The sequence below is a fragment of the Ochotona princeps genome, chromosome 5 (assembly GCF_030435755.1).
Source record: "Ochotona princeps isolate mOchPri1 chromosome 5, mOchPri1.hap1, whole genome shotgun sequence".
Classification (NCBI taxonomy): Eukaryota; Metazoa; Chordata; class Mammalia; order Lagomorpha; family Ochotonidae; genus Ochotona; species Ochotona princeps.
The window spans coordinates 5432563-5451081 of NC_080836.1; the positions used below are offsets into that span (position 1 = coordinate 5432563).

Sequence of the window (18519 nt, forward strand, 5' to 3'; positions counted from 1 at the left end):
CTTCTACCTTTTTTTCAAAAGAAGGTTAGGATGAGATTTCCTGATACACCAATTTAAAAAAGGAAAAGGAGGGTCCAGCGCTGTGGCCTAGCACCTAAAGTCCTCGCCCAGAATGCCCCGGGATCCCATATGGGCGCCGGTTCTAACCCCGGCAGCTCCACTTCCCATCCAGCTCCCTGCTTGTGGCCTGGGAAAGCAGTCGAGGACGGCCCAATGCGTTGGGACCCTGCACCCACGTGGCAGACCTGGAGGAGGTTCCTGGTTCTCAGCATCGGATCGGCGCAGCACCGGCTGTTGTGGTCACTTTGGGAGTGAATCATTGGATGGAAGACCTTCCTCTCTGTCTCTCCTCCTCTCTGTCTATCTACCTTTCCAATAAAAAAATAAATAAAATCTTAAAAAAAATAAAATAAATAAAAAAAGAAAAAGGAAGCATATTTTCTGTCATCATAATAGAAGTAGAAGAGCCTAATGGCTGAAACCAAACCCTTGCATCTGATTTGATGAGGGAAAGGAATGTATTTGAAAAGGTTTAAAAGTACACCTATGTCCTCTACATTGAAGATAATTAGTAATACATGGGTCAAGTACACACTGCATGTAGTTGTTTGAATGCTTTGCACTGAAACACTGTTTGTGATCATGTCATGCCTTCTGTCTCATTCCCAGCTTTGAGTCTCAAGCTCCCTTAGACCCCCCAAATAGCTACCGATTTGGTCGACACCGAAAGTATAAAAGACGCCATTCTTATCTGTTAAATATGATATGGCCAGATTTACAATTCTATCATCATCACTGCAGAAATAAAATGACTTTGTAAGCATGCAGTGCTTTTATACATCTTAGCATGCTCTGATGGTTTTAGAAGACCTTCAGCAGGGTTAAGAATGAGGGATGGAGTGCTTTTCCAGTGCTAGATAAGGAAGGCACACGTGAAGGCAGGTTGACACATACGGGAAGAGTCCGTCCTTCTGACTTGGTCCACGATGGTTTCCATGAGAGTCTCAGAGACTTCCTTCACTTGACCAGCTGGTTAGGTCAAACAGCTCCACTAGATGAAAAAAAAAAAAAAAGATTTTGAGATAGGTACCAAGGATTTTAAATAAAACAGGGAAATTGGGATATTGATTTGTTTGCAAGCAAGCAATACACATTCCTAGAATAGCTTCATGATGCCGAGCACACTGTTAAATCCTATATTGTCACAACTTGATTATATGTAAAAGAAGAAATTCCTTCACAATAAAAATCATTGCTACATTACCCTAGAAACACTATTTAAAAAAAAACATGGTTGGGAGCAGTGAAATTCCTGTATACCTTACCCTAAGTAATTCAATGACCCCCTAATAAGATATTATACCAGTAGCTACTACTGTTTGCATGAGGTATCAAAGGTTTATGAAAGAAACAGTGTGAACTATAAGGCAAAACAAAAAAAAATAGTATTTAAAATTAAAGAAACACATGAAAATAGTTAAATGAAAATATTTTCTACATTCTGTTCAAGCATCAGTCCCCATGAGCTTGCCAGGATAGATGAAATACATCAGCTTCTCCCAAGCTCCCCTCACATTCCCCTATAAAGGGGATTCCATAGAGCCCATGGGAGTCTGTCTCAGCTCCTTTCCTGTGGAAGCTGTTGGCACTCAGCAGGTTCAATGGCTCTGCTGGGAGAGGGAGGCACACAAAGCAGCTGTGGGAGTCATCAGGGGGCATGTCTCAGTTCCTGAGCGGCAGACTAAAGAAAGGTAAACATTTTCTGACTCACTACCTCTTTCTTGTTATTGAGAGTCACACAAACACTCATCTTCCGGGCCTAGCATGGTGGTCTAGCTGCTAAAGTCCTCACCTTAAACGCGCTGGGATCCCATATGGGCACAGGTTCTAATCCTGCTTCCCATCAAGTTCTCTGCTCGTGGCCTGGGAAAGCAGTCCAGGACGGCCCAAAGCCTTGGGACCCTGCACCCGCGTGTGAGGCCTGAAGAAAGTTTCTTGCTCCTGGCTTCAGATTGGCACAGCACCAGCCATTGCATTCACTTGGAGAGTGAATCATCGGACGGAAGGACTTCCTCTCTGTCTCTCCTCCTCTCTGTATATCTGACTATCCAATAAAAATAAATACATCTTACAAAAATCAAATTCCATTGGTACTAATTTGTACTTCATCAACTTCTTTCCAATCTGTTTTGGGGCTTTGTTTTCAGTCAACCAGATGACAAAATGGAAATTATCAGGACTTATTACTGAATCCTTATATTTTTGCATCTCTCGCCAGCTATTAAATTCAGTTTACAAAGAATGAGTACATGATGTTAACTTTTAAGGTTATATTGAATGCAGTTTTAGAGCAAACTGAACTTGGAACCATAGAAAAATATTAACTTTGATGTCACCCAATGATTATGAAAACAGATAAATTAATTGATGGAGCAAAATCACTGTTTCACATTGGCATCAACTATTTTCAGAAAACTAGAGAAAATAGACTGTCAAGATTTGTATCTGATGTTGGGCTATAATCTTTATTTCTTACCCATTTACAGGAAATTGATTTTCTACGATTGAAATAATCTCTGCCCTTCGGAGTTTGATGTCATTTTGAAAATCATGGCGCATGTTCATGCATTGTTTGGAAGCTACTAGAATATACCTTCAAGATAACCATTATTGAATACCAGATTCTGTATTTGCATTGCAATGTTTCTCAAATCACGTGTATTTACCTCTTTCATTCACTGTAGAATCAGTACAATCATGCCATTGGGAAAAAAGGCTGTACTTTGATTGTTTTTCAGAGCCTCCTTTCCTTGTGCTCTGTGAAATATAAAATGTGTGTTCTAAAATAGCCTTGTCTTTGGGAAACAGAAACAAATAGATGAGTAGCATCCGACACAGGCATGGGGCCAGCTAAAGAAATCTAAATGTCAAGCCTATCAGGAATATGTTGAAATTCTATTAATCTTGCTGAAGTCAGAGATTCACGGTTTTAATATTTAGAGAGGAAAATGCATTTTTCTTTCAATGAAGTGGAATAATACTCTCTGCTTTACATGTAATTTGCAAAGTTATATTTCATATAATTAAGGAAAACTTTATCTCAAACGCAGAAAAATATTAGTTTTGTGGAATGCACCATCTGACAATGTAATCATTCTGGAATTGCTTTCATTTTCACTCGTGATTTAAAAAGAAGGAAAAAGGAGAAAATAATTACACATTTCTCAAGATGAAATACTACCAATATCTGTTTACAGTGAGCAGGCACATGTTAAGGGCTGGGGTATGTTGGGAAGTAGTGGTGGGTGGGAGACACACATTCTTCCATGGGAAAACTGAAATTCAGAGAGCTTTTCCGTAGGTATTTTCCTCCTACTCAACCTACTGCTGTTGACATCTTGTCACAGGTTCTGTGCATCCTATAATAATAAGTGAACCCCAAGAGTCTGAAAAGAAAAAGTACCACACTCTTTAAAATTTGATCTTATTCTCATTAATTCATCCCCTCAATGGCTACTAAGCCCAAGCAGCCCACCAATAGCATCTTCCTGTTCTCCCACATGGTTTGAAGAGTCCAAGCATTGGACCAGTTTCTGTTACTTTCCCCCAGCACATTAGCTGGAAACTAGATCAGAAATCAAGAAGCTAGGATGAGCACGGAGGTGCAGCAAGCTAATCCTCAGCTCAGCTCTGGCTATTGTGGCCATTTGGGGAGTGACCAGAAGGCAGAAGACCTTCTCTCTGTTTCTTGTTTCTTTCTGTAAGATCTGCCTTTCAAATAAGCAGAAATAAGTTTTTAAAAAGACAAGAAGCTGAAAAGCTCACATTTGAATAGGTAGCCACATGAAATGACAGTGTTGAAGGTTCCAATTTAAACTACTATGCCACAGTATCAACCACAAGAACAAACATTAAAAATATTTTGTACATAATATTGTCAAAATTATTCATTTAGATTGTTGATTTTCTTACAGGAATTACATGTTTTCTATTATTTCTGTAATTCAAAAACGTTTAAAGTAAGTGTGTGCCACATTTGTGTTCAGTGATATACAAATATTTCAGTTGTTATTTAACACTGACTTATCCTCAAACAATAGTCATTAGTTTTAATGTTTATCTATTCCCCAGCATTATCAAGAGGCCCCACAACTTTGTCATTGTTTTGAAACGAAAATACAAATATCCTAGCCATAATTTGCATTTTAAAAATGTGAAATCTTAGAAATCTTAAACACGTCAAACGCCACATGGAATCTAATCATGATGGAGAGAAACACTGTTACATCTCTGACTCCTCAGGCATGACGCATGTTCCTGCCGCTCAGGGGTCGATATTCTGGCACAATGCTTTTCCTTTTGAATTTTACACATATTTAAGATTTTTTATTGCAAAGTCAGATATTTGGAGAGGAGGAGAGACAGAGAGAAAGATCTTACTTCTGATGATTCACTTCCCAAGTGACCACAACAGCCTGAGCTGCGCTGATCCGAAGCCAGGAGCCAGGAACTTCATCCAGGTCTCTCATGCAGGTGCAGGGTCCCAGGGCTTTGGGCCATCTTCACTACTTTCCAGGCAACAAACGGGGAGCTGGATGGGAAGTGGAGCTGCTGGGATCAGAACCCATATCCATTTGGGGTCCTGGCGCATTCAAGGCGAGGATTCTAGCCATTAGGCCACCGCATTGGGCCCTACACATATTTAAGTGTTTATTCTAATAAAGGGACCATATTTGTTGTATTTCATATGCACAGTTTCAAACTTAAACTGACACTTTCTTCCTTTCTCCCACATTTTTTCTTTCCTTTTGATTCCTGGAATAACATACTCTTAATGTACTTTATAGTTGCAGACCTAAGCCTTCCCTGGATAAAAATTTAGCGAGTCTAATGTAGACAGGCCTCTGCTGTGTAAGAGTACAATCAATGATTCTAAATAATTGAATCTGCAGCTGTCAGATTCACTCATATACATTACAGTTTCTTGTTTGTGTTTTTGTAATCTACTTATTTGCTAACCCCCCAAAAAGAAATCAAAGTTATTTGTCTTTTTTGTTTGTTTGAATTATTTCTCTAAACATTATGTTATCTAGTTCGTCCACTTTGTTGCAAAAGACAGGGTTTCATACTTTTTCTTAAGGCCGTGTGGCATTCCATTATGGATGTATACAATATTTTCTTTATCCAGTCACCAGTCAATGCTTTTGACGGCACATCAAAGCATGATCAGTGGACTGGAGGAAATACTTAGGTGAAACCTAAGAAAGGTAAATAGTCAATGATGTTATTGGGATGGAAGATGCAGCCAAATTTGGATGACAATAAGCTTTCTGAACTGTTTTCCTTAGGGAGTTCTTCTTCTGCATTTACTGCATGTACCAGAGGAAGGCTGGAAAGTTATTGGGTGTCTATCATGCAAGGATACATGCTCTTGGTTCTGTTAGGCAGGCCTTGACTATAGAGAAATAACAAACACCCATCCCCAGATACAAGTGAATATTAAGAGAGTGTGATACACATTCCTCAAACCTCCCAGGCCAGTGGAAGTATCCCAGGGTCTCTGCAACGAGCAGACAGTCTTCTTCCTTAGCATCCTGGGACAGGAGCTGTCATTACAAGCTGCTTTTGCTTTGTCTGGAGAGCAGCTCCAATTGGTTACATTGCTGAGGGTTCCTGTGAATTTTGTGATGTTACTCCGCTCCCCTGACAAAGAGATATGGAAAGAATTACTGCAACTAGCCAATTAGTAGTCATAATTTTTTGGTTCAATGACTTGCAGAAATGGTGCTTCAGCTCCTTTAGCTGGTGTTGCTCAGTGATACAAGATGGCACTTGCAAAGGGCAAGAGATCCAGCAGGACATCTGAAACTCTTCACTGACTGTCAACACTTTATATTCCTGCTGTAACTCTTGCCTTCTTCGAAGAAATAATAACCTTCTCTCTGAGTGACTGCCATGAGGTCACTACAATATCTCTTAGCAACTTAGAACTGGAAAATTTCATCCTGCATAGTGTGATGGAGGAGGCACACAAGGAGGAAAGGGGTATCTCGAATGGCCACAAGAGTCTGTTAGATTTCCAATAGAGGATGGTCTGGCCAGCGCTCAGGGAAGACAGATAACTGGTGCAAGGTCATTTACCTGGGACAGAGGTGCCAAGGTTTACACGCTCTTTCATTACACGTATTTGTACTTGTGTGATTTCTCTGTATCACAGAGAATTCCCTGCTCTGTCTCCTAGTCCTTGAATGTTTCTTACTAATCACCTGTTTACTGTGACTCCAGATACCACATGTTGTGGGAAAGGCTGACATAACCCTCTATGACCCAGGCCTACCCATCTGCCTCTACCTTGCTCCCAGCCCAAAGCACCCCACTGTCCTGGGTATTGACACTGGAACCTCCTAGGGTCAGCCCAGTAAGGGCACTGGAAGCTGCAGTGTCCATTAGCTGCCTTTTGTTGGATGATAGAGGACAGCACTGTGTGATTTAATGGCAGTATCTCCACTGAAGTCTCAAGTTACCGCTCATCTGAGAATATCTGCATACATTGCTAATACTGGCAAGATTTCTGAAAAGCTAACTCAGGTATTAAACCATACCAAATGATCAAGTCAAAAAAATGTTGCTCTTTTTCCAGGAAAAATTTCCTCAGAGAGAAAAGTAAAGGTCATGTAGACGAATGAAACAGTAGTCAATTCAATGCTGTTTCAGGGAAAGAAAAAGAATACCAAGTAAAAATTGGTAATTAATAATTATTTTTTCTTTTACTCTGTTGAAACATCATACACCTAACAGGCTGTCTGTATAAATAGTGTTTTCCAGCATATTTTGCCAGAAATGTACCATTGCGTTACTAGTTACTACATGCTAAAAATAAATCTCCATGTTTTGTACAGTTTTCTTTGAAAGTTCAAAACAAATGTCGCATCTTTGTGGTATCTATTCCTGACTCAAGGCTCTCTTACAGAAACCTCAACACATTAAACTTTTCTTTCAGAAAGCTGCACATTTTTTCCCCTTTATTGTGTTTTTCCATCATCCACACAGTTAATTTCCCTCATGGATGTATTGGATCCTTCTTTGGAAAAGTATCCACTTGTCCTTTGTGTCAGCTGAGGGTATCATCACAGTCCAAACAGACTAGGTCTAGTCATGATGGTGAGGTCACCACAACCCACTGGAAAGAAAGAGCAACCCCATGCCTCCCCAAGACACCTGTCTGCTGTCTTCTCATGAAGCAGGGAATATGAAGGTCATACTGCTGACTTGTTCTCTCAAGTTTACAGTCTCATGGAGAAGAACACGTGTGTGAATCAAACAGAGGAGAAATGCAAGCAGACACAATCGAAATGGGCAGGACTGAATATAGAGACAGCCTTTTGACTCCCAAATGGATGTCAGGAGGACACTGGGATTGGTTTGGTTCCACATTCAGGGCAAGCCATAGAGACAGCGTGTAAGGCATGCTATAGGGATAGTAAGACAGGACAGATGTAGACCAAACCTTGCAAAGTTTGCCTCAACCTTAGAGTGTGTGTGTACTCTGCATTAATGCATAAATATCTAGTTATTGTTTGTTTATAGTATATACTTCAGTAATCAGCACTGATAACAACTATTGCTTTCTTGTTCTGTTTACATATAGTGAGGCCACTGATGTTTTTCCCTTGCAAAAGGAAATTCTGGGCCTGGCGGTGTGGCCTAGCGGCTAAAATCCTCGCCTTGAAAGCCCCGGCAGCTACACTTCCCATCCAGCTCCCTGCTTGTGGCCTGGGAAAGCAGTCAAGGACGGCCCAATGCATTGGGACACTTCACCCGCGTGGGAGACCAGGAAGAGGTTCCTGGTTCCCGGCATCGGATCGGCGCGCATCGGCCTGTTGCGGCTCACTTGGGGAGTGAATCATCGGACGGAAGATCTTCCTCTCTGTCTCTCCTCCTCTGTGTATATCTGGCTGTAATAAAATGAATAAATCTTTAAAAAAAAAAAAAGAAAATTCTGAGATTTAGTCCAGTATAGAAGGAGAAGGAGGAGGAGGAGAAAGAGAGAGAAAAAGAGAATGAAAGAGAGAGGAAAAAAATAAAGGAAGAAAGAAAGAAAAGGAAGAAAGGCAGAAAGGGTGGAAGAGAGGAAGGAAGGAAAGAAAAAAGAAAGAAAGACAGACTAAGAATTATAATGAATATGTGATTTCTTCTACCCGGTTCTCTTTCCTCTCACCTCACCTGTATTTCATTTTTCCTTGTTTGTTCTGCCTTTCTTCTGGCCATAAATATGTAAGTGCCCACTCTGACCTTGTGCCACTGGCAGTCCCCTGCATATTTCTTCCAATAAATTTAGACACCATGAATCATGTCAAGAAGGGTAAGCGGTTCTGTGTCCATGACATTTTCTGGACTCTTGCAATCACTGTAGGATGGCCTCATGCTTTGTGCAGGACCCTGCCCATGCAGGGAGCAGCTGCTCTATACACTAGATGCGCTCTTTGCACATATGTTTGGGGAAAGGTGACAACGTCATCTCTTCTCTGCCCACAATCATCTGTAGAATTCTCACAGAAAACACAGTACTGAAAAATCAGCATCTCCATTTCAAATATGCTAATATGCGTTCACATTTTCTTAAAAATGTGAGAAAAATTTTTCAGAATTTCAAAAAATTGTGTATGTGTGTTTTACTCTTTTTGCCCAAGCGCTTGGGTTCCTGCTCACACATGGAAGACCCAGAACAAGCTCTGAGTTCCTGGCTTCAGACCCTTTCCCCAAAAGAGCATCCCTTTTGGGAGTGAACCTGTGAATGGAAGATCTCTTTTTCTCTGCCTGCCCACAACTCTTTTAATGAATTAATACATATTTAAAAATAATTCAAGATAATTAATTTTCTTAGGCCAAAGTTTTTGCCACTAAACCATAGGCATTCATGTTAGCTGGAAATACAGTTTTCTTAGAATTCTACATAGAAGATGTGTGAAATCTGTTCTCTTTTTATTTTGAAAAGTGGTTAACCAACCTTTGTCATTTGTAATTTATTGCAGAAAATTAAATAAAAAATAATTTCCTCAACTAATGTTTATGTGTCTGTTATTCTTGGAATCTACTCTTAGGTTAATAGCTTTTACAATATTATGACTGTGTCACCTACCTTTTTTGTCTCATTTAGAGAAGGAAGATAAATTACACAAATTATCTTAATAAATGCAGAGAATGTTCTGACACATTCCTAACCAAAAAAAAGAACAGTGTCCATGACAAAGTTGACAACCTATCTGGTTCTATAAAGCAGATTTTGAAGGTATGTAAATAAATCATGCCAAACAAAGATAAATAATTGCTGCATGCATGAAGAAGTAGTTTCCCACAGGTAAGGAGGCCGGATTCCTACCTGACTCAACAGTCTCATTTTATACAGTCACACTGAGTCATAAAAATCAATTGCATTCTTGCTTCTTGCAAAATTTGCACTGTCACTCTACAGATGGCCCCAAAGAGTCATTATAAATGAATGATTCAATTTACATTAGGGAAAGGGCAGATGTGGCTGGGGGAAGCTTGCACAGCAGGGCTGTACAGGTAGAGGCTTGGAGTTTTGTGGGAGGTATCCTGGTTGCCCTAGTCCTTGTGATTCATGTCACACTTGGCCCATTAAAGCACTTCAATTCACCATTAAAAAGATGCAATCTCTTTTAGCATAAAATTGAAATAGGAAAGTAACAAGATGCAGATCCAACAATTTATTTGCAATTTGTAATTATCAGTAGCAAATTCTTGTCAACAGAAAAAGAGAAGTTAGACAAAGGTTTCTGAATTCGAATTGCTACAGGACCTTGTGGTGCTGAATTGGACAAGTGTATGCTCAAGAATGAGCTTGAAGACTGGAATTTCATGCCAGAGCCATTTCTGTTCCTTTGTGGTTAGTGCAGGGCTTTTAGTATAAGTAATAGTATCAGTTCACTTGTTTCAAAAAGTGACAGAATGCCTTTCAGAATGCAAGGTAAGTGAGCTCCGTTCTTTGTGATCAACCAACAAAACAACCAAGCAAGATACACAGATTTTCAAAGCAATCACTTCAGAATAAGCAAGGATTCACATGAACACATTTTTGGAAATTTTGGAGCATCCTAGCGCTGTCCTCTTCATGTTTTCTCTTTCTGATTATACAGATCTTAAATTCCTTTGAATCATTTCATGAATAAGTGAAGGAATTGGCATTAATTGTTTAAGATGTTGCACCTGTAGAAGCACAAAGGTTCAACTTCCGACTCTGGGTACTAATTCTAAATTGCCACTGGTACTGAGACACTGGGCAGAAGCAGGGATGGATCGGGGCAGTGGAGTTCTTCCTGCCTGCATAGGAAATCTACACTGAGTTTTCAGTTTCCAATTTTGGCTGTATCCCAGTACCAACTCTTGGGGACATTTGTCTAGCAAGCCAGCAGAAAAGAATCCTGTCTCTTAAATAAATGAAACATAATTTAAGGAGACACAGGTAAAGTGTTTGTCCCTATCTCATTTGCACTGGAAGGGAGGAAGATGAGTGCTGATGAAGAGCAGGTGGTCACAGTTACACAGGGCTTTGTCCCATATGGCAGCAGGACAGATCTGCCAGACCCCAAGCCCAGAATTCTCATTCCCCTTTACAGGCCTTGACCATTTAACCCTTGAAAAAACTGAACTCTCAAGAACTGAGACTTCATCTGCTCCTTAGGGAGATGTATTTCTTAATCATACTTCTCAATTGACTTAAAATGTTTAATGAATGTAAACGGAGAGGAACTGAGAGAAAAAGACAGCTCAGAGGAAATGAAATCTGACTTTTAGGAGGAGCGTTGGAGTCTACATCAAAGGGTCCTTGATTGTTCCCAGACAGTTCAGGTGAACCCTGAGTGTGTGTGTTTCTGTGTTTCTTCCCATTCTCATCTGTAACATGGGGCAGATGAGGTTCATAAGCCAGACAGAATGAACCTAGAACAAAACAAGTGTTCAGTAGTTGTAGCTATTATTTTCACATTTTCCTGTTACCTCACCTTACCATATAATTTTTATAGAAACTGTAGATTTTGAAGTTGGATAATTCCAATATTGAATGATCCTCTTATTAATATTAGAAGTGTTACAGCAAAAGAAAGAGTAAAAGACAAGGTTCTCTGAAGTCTGGATTTATCTCAGATTGGCGATTATGCTTGTAGATAACATGGAAATGGACACTTCATAGTTGTCCTGATTGAAAAAAAATCACCAGAATGATTCAATGTACAAAGAGTTTAAAAATAAACAAGGTCCATTATGACCTTAAATACAACTACGCTTGGCAGCCTGTGTAATGTTTCATGATTTAATGAGCAATATCATTTCCCTGGACCGGTATTATTCATCATATTGCCATTGCTTCACATCTGTCTGTTTCAGTATAGCTGGAGAGTGGAAACTTTCCCTTTTCAAAGACGAAGGAGAGGTTCAATAGTGGCACGAAACAATAAGATCCTTGTGCATAGGAGCCATGAGTCTGGACTGCCAAGTCAATCTATTGTTAATAAATCCATAGCTTTCACAAGTTCCTCTCTTCCCTTCATGAATTTTTCAATACAGACACTCCAGTAGAAAGCTTGCAAAAGAGATGAGAAGGAAAAAATGAACATATAAAACCCAATTAGTCTAATTAATAATAATAATATCAAGCACCTGTTATATACAGTTCACAGTAAGCACTTCTGCAGAAATGATTTTATTTAACTTTAATTAGCGTTAAGTGCTAAGCAGTTCTGTACACACTAGAAAACTCAGCGGATGCTAATATGAGGGAAACTGCACTGTGATTTTGCAATAGAAGGGATAGGTCTTGGTGTGGATTGTAAAATCGAGTGCATCGATGGTTTGGAGATATGAGTGGTGGGGGGAGTCAATGACTCCTTCAGCTCATTTCCCATGGTTCAAATACTTGAAAATATCTCCTTGCTTCCCCATCATCAGACTGCTCTTTTTTTTTAATATTTGTTTTTATTGGACAGTCAGATACACAGAGAGAAGGACAGACAGAGAGGGAGATCTTCTGTCTGCTGATTCACTCCTTAAGTGGCCTCAACAACTGGAGTTGACCTAATCCAAAGCCAGGAGCCTGCAGCCTCTTCCAGGTCTCCCACACGGGTGCAGGGTCCCAAAGCTTTGGGCCATCCTCAACCACTTTCCCAGGCGACAAGCAGGGAGTTGGATGGGATGTGGGACCACCGGGATTAGAACTAGCACCCAAATTGGATCCCGGCACATGCGAGGCAAGGACTTTCAGCAGCTAGGCTACCATGCCAGGCCTCAGACTCGTCTTAAAGCCTAGTTCAGGAGCTGACCACAGAACCACTTGCCTTAGCTTTGCCTTTGGCCTCAACGATGATGAAAGACCAGGAAATCAGACAGCAATAGTTCTGTTGGCTGTGCAGACTAATAACACAATGACTTTTCACTTGCAGCTGTATTGCCACTGCTATGCTGAAGAAATCCAAATACAGAAACAGGAGAAAGCCTCTGAAATATTTCAGGAAGGAAAAATCAGCATGAAAAGCAGGGAAGGGAAATATATCCTTGCATGCTAACAGACGAGCTGCAGAGGAAGCACATCTTTTTTCTGTTCATTGATGAAGTCATATTTAAATGCTGAGTCAGTACCTATATGAGACTGACTTAAGGTGTGCAGAGGAGGTGTAAATACAGAAAAAAAAACACCCATGTGTGCATGTATAGTGCAAGAGTTCTAAAAGCTTCTGCCTTTTCATGATTCAGGTCTGCTCTTACCAATGCAATAGTAACTAATGTAGGGAACACACAGAGACTCCAAAAGGGTCCAAACCCACTGCCCAAATGAACAAATGCACATGTCTTCCTTACGTTAAACTGTAATGTCAAACAGCATCAAGATGGTGGATCCAATGGTGAAGTTCACATACCATTGTTCTGAAGAGCATCTTTCAACATAACTGGGCAATGGGATGCTAGGAAGTTCTTTGAGGTCAAACAGGAAGACCATTTGCATGCATGTCTCTACTTGTTTGTTCTACATTTCTCTCATGCCAGACATGTATTCTGACTCTTTTAAACATATCACATTCTCTGTTTGCACTCAGGCAGTTTATCCCACTTGCCTTGCAAAAGCCAAATCTCTCCCCACATCTCTAGGCTGATGTTTCTGTGTGGAGCTCCACCTTTATCTTGAATTGCTTGGATGTCTCCCTGGATTCCAGGTCAAATTACTTCCCCCTGTTTTCATTTCTCTGTTCTGTGTATCTTGGCTTAATTTCTTGGTGGTAACAAAACAGCCCAGTTAAGAAGCACTTTCTCCTTGCTCCTGCAACATATCCAGCCAAGGTCAGCACTACACGATTTCTAGGCCTGTGTTGTCCTGTGGTCTCATTCACTTTGGAAGGTTCCCATCTACAATGGCTGCTACCCTGTGTCCAGAATGGTGATGCTTAAACCTGCATTCGTTTCTTGAAGTGACCACAGAATATCTTAGGAACTCCAATGCACAGATCACTCCACAGAACAATTAAATCAATCACTACAAGGTAGAGCACAGCCAATAGTAGTTTAAATCTATGCAAGTGGTTTCAAATTTGACAACCAGGGATGAGCTGCCAAAGAGTTTCATGTCATCATCTATGACATCAGCATACATAACAAAGTAGTGATTAAATCCCAGCTGTGATCGCAGTGCAGTAGCCTAGCAGCTAAAGTCCTCACCTTGCACGTGCCAAGATCCCGTGTACTCACTGGTTCCAATCCCGGCAGCCCCGCTTCCCATCCACGTCCATGCTTATGGCCTGGTAAGGCAGTCCAGGACATCCCAAAGCCATGGACCCTGCACCTGAGTGAGAGACCTGGAAAAAAGTCCCATCTCTTGGCTTCAGATTTGCTCACTTCTGGACATTGCAGCCACTTGGGGAGTGAAGCAACGGACAAAAGATCTTCCTCTTTGTCTCTCCTCCTCTCTGTTTATCTGACTTTCCAATAATAAGTAAGTAAGTAAGTAAGTAAGTAAATAATAAGTAAATAAATCTCAGCTGCTCTTCTTCTGATGGAGCTACGTGCTAAGGAACCTGGAAAGCCATGGAGCACAGTTCCTGCCACTCACACAGAGTTCAGCCTGATGCAGTCCACCATTTGCCGCTATTTGGGGACTGAAACAGTGGGTGGCAGGTGTCTTCCTCTCTGCTTCCATCTACAGGCAGGTGGGACTTAGAGGCATGAGCTGCTTTCAGAGTATTTTGTTCTGCTTGACCTTCCATTGCCTATTTCTGCTCCAAAGTGCTATAGTCATGTTTAACTCTGAGAATCCCTACAAGTAGTTCCGTTTGTAATGGCTTACCAGGTAAGCTGGCTTTCTGTCAGCTCATTTCTTTATTGCAAAACAAAACTCATTCTTTGAGAATCCTTTAAATAATCCCTTCAATCTGTCCAGTGACAAAAATGACCCCCGACGGGAATGTGTTTTGGAATCCCTTTTCAGGCTTCTGTTTTGAGAATAAAGGACAGCTTTAGCAAGTCACAGTTTGAAACAACTGATGGATTTCAAGGGCTTTCAGTAATCAATGTATTGAAAGACAAATGCTTCATTTTAAATGCCTTTTTTGTTTATGTGAAAGTGTATATATTCTTGCAAATCACAGGTATATATTCTTACTACATTTTATGTAAATATATACATGTGCATCCATATATAAATGAGAAATAAAGAGAGATATGCATCACACAGTTGGCTTCCTGTGTCCATGGAGTCTGTATCATTATATTTAAGACAACATGAATTAAAACCAGTTGGACAAAATAATCTCATCATTCTGGAATATGTAAAGATGCATTTTCTTGTCATTGCTTCAAGAATAATGGAATATTGTCACCATTTTCATAGTATTCACATTTTTTAGATGTAAGTTATTTGTTGATGGTTAAACTAGGTGGGACAGTGCATATAAACTAAGTTCAAATGCCATGCTATTTTATGTAAGAGACTTGAGCACTCCTATGGGTTCTAGGAGAAGGGAAACAAGAAGGATATCCCGAAACAGTTCCTCAGAGACCAGGGGAAAATTTGGTATCTAAATTGCTTGTCTCTGACTTTTGAATTATTTTAAAAGGAATGGGAAAAGATTGGAAGATAAAACTGGTCTCTCTATAAAATGATTCAAATAAGGACAATGTGAACTGCAGTAGCCCTTGACTTGGGTGTTAACACTGTTAGTTTGTAGAACTGTGAGAAAGTGGATGAGGAAGAACGTGTTTCATCAATATTCATTTTTTTAGTGACTGCAAAAATAAGAATGTTTTTAAAGATATGACAAAGACCATTTCAAAGATATACTCAAAATTGCAACCATGTTTTATTTGCTTAAAAAATTCCTGACTTGCATTGTGTTTCAGTGGTGGAACGCTCCTTTGGTGTAAAGGGGTAGATATAACTATAAAATATGCAATTCTGAAATATGAGGCTCGAGAAATTGATATAGGAGCATCCTCACAGATTATTTTATCTTGAAGGCAGTTTTTTTCTTCAATGTCATCTTAGCGGATGCTCTGGCATCTGAAAGCTCTAACAAATCAAGAGTTATAGCAAAAAAGCAGAATGGAATCAGAAATATATATGTCAACCCCAAAACATATATATCAAACATATAAGTCCAGAGACACCCGATTTATAGCAAAAATGTTAGTTCCACGGAATGGGAAAATTATCTTTTCATTGGCATTAGGATGATGGGGAGAGACAAGAGAAAATGACACCTTAGTCCATATTACTCAGCAGAGTAATTCCCAGAATGATTACAAATGCAAGTATACTACACTTGATCTTAGCCAAAAGGCCGAGAAGCGATTACAAATGCAAGTATAAGAGGTATGAAAATAATAGTTCTGGATGATAGGAGAGTACCTTATGATGCTTACACCAGACACAAGACATTCAAGAGGAGAATACTGCTGAATTAGATCAATAAGATTAGAGAGCATATTAGAACACACTGTCAATTAAATAGAAAGATATGATGCACTCGAATGGAGAATATAAAAGTAACTTGTTCAAGTAAACATGCACATGCATATTCATGTGTGAATATGTATATACATTTAGATATGTGTATATATGTATACATGCATTCCTATATATGTATATGTCCATATATATATCCATATGAATATATATTGCAAAAAGAAATGAGTTAGACTTAGAAACATCTAGTATTTGATTTATTCAATATAGAAATGAAACATACTTACTCTTCATAAATTGCTAAATGCAGGCTTTTTTTTTTAAAGATTATTCATTTTATTACAGCCAGATATACACAGAGGAGGAGAGACAGAGAGGAAGATCTTCCATCCGATGATTCACTCCCCAAGTGAGCCGCAATGGGCTGATGTGCGCCGATCCGAAGCCAGGAACCTGGAACCTCTTCCGGGTCTACCACGCGGGTACAGTGTCCCAATGCATTGGGCCGTCCTCAACTGCTTTCCCAGGCCACAAGCAGGGAGCTGGATGGAAGTGGAGCTGCTGGGATTAGAACCAGCACCCCTATGGGATCCCGGGGCTTTCAAGGCGAGGACTTTAGCCGCTAGGCCATGCCGCCGGGTCCAATGCAGGCTTTTTTAAAAAGGTTTATTTTATTTTTTATTGGAAAGGCAGATATACAGAGAGGAGGAGAGACAGAGAGGGAGATCTTCCATCTGATGGTTCACTCCCCAAGTGGCCACAATGCTGGAGCTGAGCCAATCCAAACCCAGGAGCAAGGAGCCTCTTTTAGGTCTCCCACACAGGTGCAGGGTCCCAAGGCTTTGGACTGTCCTCAACTCCTTTTCCAGGCCACAAGCAGGCAACTGGATGGGGAACAGGGCCTCTGGGTTTAGAACTGGCATCCATATGGGATCCTGGTGTGTATAAGGCAAAGACCCCAGTCATTAGGCTACCACATTGGGCACACTTTATATAAATTTTAAAAAGAATTAAAAAGGATATGTACACCCACACAAATTAATACAATCTATTTTGACATTTTAAAACATTTGTTTGACTTTTTAAAACCTCTGAAAGTATCTCTGAGATATATTGTAAACAACTGCAAAGTGCAGATAGGGTCCTTTGTTTCAGTGTGCGGATTCTGACGAGGCGGGCACCTGTATGAGCATCTGCACCTGCTAAGAAGCACAGCATCTGGAACTGGCAATCCCTAGGGAATGGGCCTTGTTTTCTGGGGAATCACAGGCTGGAGACTTCACTACATTCTAGAGGCAAACTCTTAGGCTCGTAAACTCTGAAATGTATTAACATTTACACTCATAGTGATAATAGTAGTAGAAAAACAACTCTAATGCCCGCATCATAGCTGTCAGTTTGGCATCATCCATGCTTTTTTTGTAAATAAGAAAATAATGGAGTAGAAAAAGGCATTGGTCTGGGGAACTGCATGTTGCTTCCAAAGCCTTTCTTAATTACATCAGCTGTGCGATCACACCAAGGGCTGGCTGCTTTGTCTTGATGGGAGATTCAGGAGTTTAAAAAAATATAGAAAACTGACGGAAACTGCCAATTTGCCATATTCATGTTCACAACATGCTAAATATGCTCTGCTGTTCCTTCATTCATGAAATACCAACATTCCTAGAACAGAGAATTTTCACCATCTCTTGCCGTGGGACCTGACTTGCAGCAATCTATATTTAGATCAGAACTTCATGGGCACTTGATGAACTCCACCTTTCCATGTTGGCTTTCTTATATGAGAGAGAATATATGGTATTTATTCTTTTTTTTTTCTTTAATATTCATTTATTCATTAATTACATTGCATTACATGGCACAATTTCATAGGTACTGGGATTCCCCCCCCTTCACCCCAAACCCTTCCCCCATCATGAATTCCTTCACCTTGATGCATAACCACAGCTCAAGTTCCGTTGAGGTTCCCTAATTAAAAGTTTACACCATACAGAGTCCAGCATCCCATGGCAGTTTCCGTCAGTTGCTGGCAATAGTTTAGAGTGATGACAAATATTGTTTTGATTTTTTTGTGTGTTATTTAGTTATGAGGAAAGTGTATGGTAAGCAGTCCATTTGATGGTTTACTAATTTCCTTGTTGTTGAGAAGTCCGAGTTGACTATGTACTTAATATGATAACAATTTGTGTGCTGTGAATTGCATTAAGAGTTATGTAGGGCAGACATGATGCTTACTAAATGTATAAAATGGATTGATGAGATTAGCCAGATAAATCTTTTCACCAGTAAGGCACTCAACAGCCCATGAGATATTTATTAAAAATGTCAAGTAAATCCTCTTATTTTTGTATCATAGTGTCAAATAGCAGTAAAATAAACATGTTAAGATCCTTAATCTACTGCTATGTTTCACTGTAAAACTTACCTTTGTTAAAACTTGCTTCTGTTCAAATTTGTTGAGATCGCATGTAAAAGTATCCTAATATTACTTTGGCTGGTATTTTCTAATTACTGTATAATATTTTGGCAATGTAAATTTTATTTGAATGTCA

General features: G+C 39.9%; 1 pseudogene; it reads right to left on the reverse strand.

The window, feature by feature from the left end:
* Positions 1-15781: 15781 nt before the first annotated feature.
* On the reverse strand, positions 15782-15851 carry LOC118757881 (U2 spliceosomal RNA; annotated as a pseudogene).
* Between the last annotated feature and the right edge of the window lie 2668 nt (positions 15852-18519).